This window comes from Dipodomys ordii, unplaced genomic scaffold, assembly GCF_000151885.1.
Source record: "Dipodomys ordii isolate 6190 unplaced genomic scaffold, Dord_2.0 Scaffold78, whole genome shotgun sequence".
Classification (NCBI taxonomy): Eukaryota; Metazoa; Chordata; class Mammalia; order Rodentia; family Heteromyidae; genus Dipodomys; species Dipodomys ordii.
The window spans coordinates 4,782,989-4,784,500 of record NW_012267294.1 but is presented as its reverse complement, the minus strand read 5'-3'; the positions used below and the strand labels follow the sequence as shown (position 1 = coordinate 4,784,500).

Genomic DNA, 1,512 nt, shown 5'->3' with positions numbered 1-1,512 from the left:
AATTTAATTTAATTTTTTTGTGAACATACTGTACAGAGGAGTTACAATTACATGGGCAAGATAATGCGTAATTTCTTACCAAGCATTGCAGCCTCCTCCTTTGTTTACCCTTCACATCCCTTCCCAGCCTCCCCCCTCCCCCCCCCAGAAGATGCTATGTTGAAAAACAAACTTTAGAGCTTTGTTGGGGGGAGAGAGGAATGGGAGGGTAGGAATAGTAATAGGAAACAAAGGAGGAGGCAACAATTCTTGATAAGAAATGTACTCATTACCTTGCTCATGTAATTGTAACCCCTCTATATGGTTTTTTCACAATAAAAAAACTTATTAATAATAAAAAACATTAATAATTAAAAATGAATTTCAATTCATTGATATGTTTATTTAGCAGTGTTCATGAAATTGTTACTTAAATATTTTGATCATTATTTTTCTTATTTTCTAATGAGTCATAAAATTATGAAATTTTGTGGATTTAAGTCTGTTATCAGGAGTGTCATCAGCATAACGTCAGACTTCATTACATATAATAAGCTGGGTCATTCCAGTTACAAGAAGGCATGATGATACCCACAAGACAGTACTTTGGAAATGAACTTTACAATTTTGGGTGGAGGTGAGAGGGAAAGAGGTGGGGGAAGGAAGGAATAGTGGTAGAACAACAAGGGAAGGGGGAACAATGCTCAACAAGAAATGTCCTCATTGCCTTACTCATGCAACTGTAACCCCTCTGTACAGCCTCTTTACAATAAAATAAAATTTTAAAAAGAGGCCTGTGATCAAGACCAGCTGGGACAAAAGCATGAAATGCTATGTAAAATATTAAATGCTGTTAAATTTATTCTTAAGTGTTTTATTTTTGTAACTAACACTGACTTCTTATTTTTTCAAAGTGCCTTGTTATCAAATGGAAATATATTTAGTACATGGGTGGATTTTGCATCCTCAAATTTGCCACATTCATTTATCTATTCTCATAATTTTTTTTTTTTGTTGTTGGTTGTGGGGCTTGAGCTCTGTGCTTGGGCGGTGTCCCTGTGCTCTTCAGCTGAAGGGCCACTTTAGCGACAGGGCCACTTCTGATTTTTTTTTCTAGTGGTTTATTGGAGATAAGAGTCTCAAAGACTATCATGCCCAGGCTGGCTTTGAACCATGCTCCTCAGGTCTCAGCCTCCTGAATAGCTATGATTACAGGGGTGAGCCACCAGTGCCTGGCATTCTCACTAGCTTCTTGTTGACACCTGTAAGGTTTATAAATATTAGATATTGTTAACTAATAGTAATATTGTTTTGTTTTTTTTTAATTTTTATTGTGAACATACTGTACAGAGGGGGTTACAATTACATAGACAAGATAATGAGTACATTTCTTATCAAGCATTGTAGCCTCCTCCTTTGTTTACCCTTTACATCCCTTCCCAGCCTCCCCTGCCCCTTCAACCAATCCTCCCCCCTCCACCAAAGTTGTAAAGTTTGTTTTCAACATGACAACTTGTACTTTTCATTGTTGCA

At 36.8% G+C, this 1,512-nt stretch overlaps 1 protein-coding gene across 1 annotated transcript in view; it reads left to right on the top strand.

Moving 5' to 3' along the window:
• LOC105991876 overlaps positions 1 to 1,512 on the top strand; it is a 22,688-nt gene that overhangs the window by 12,196 nt on the left and 8,980 nt on the right. The gene's annotated exons all lie outside the window — the stretch shown is intronic.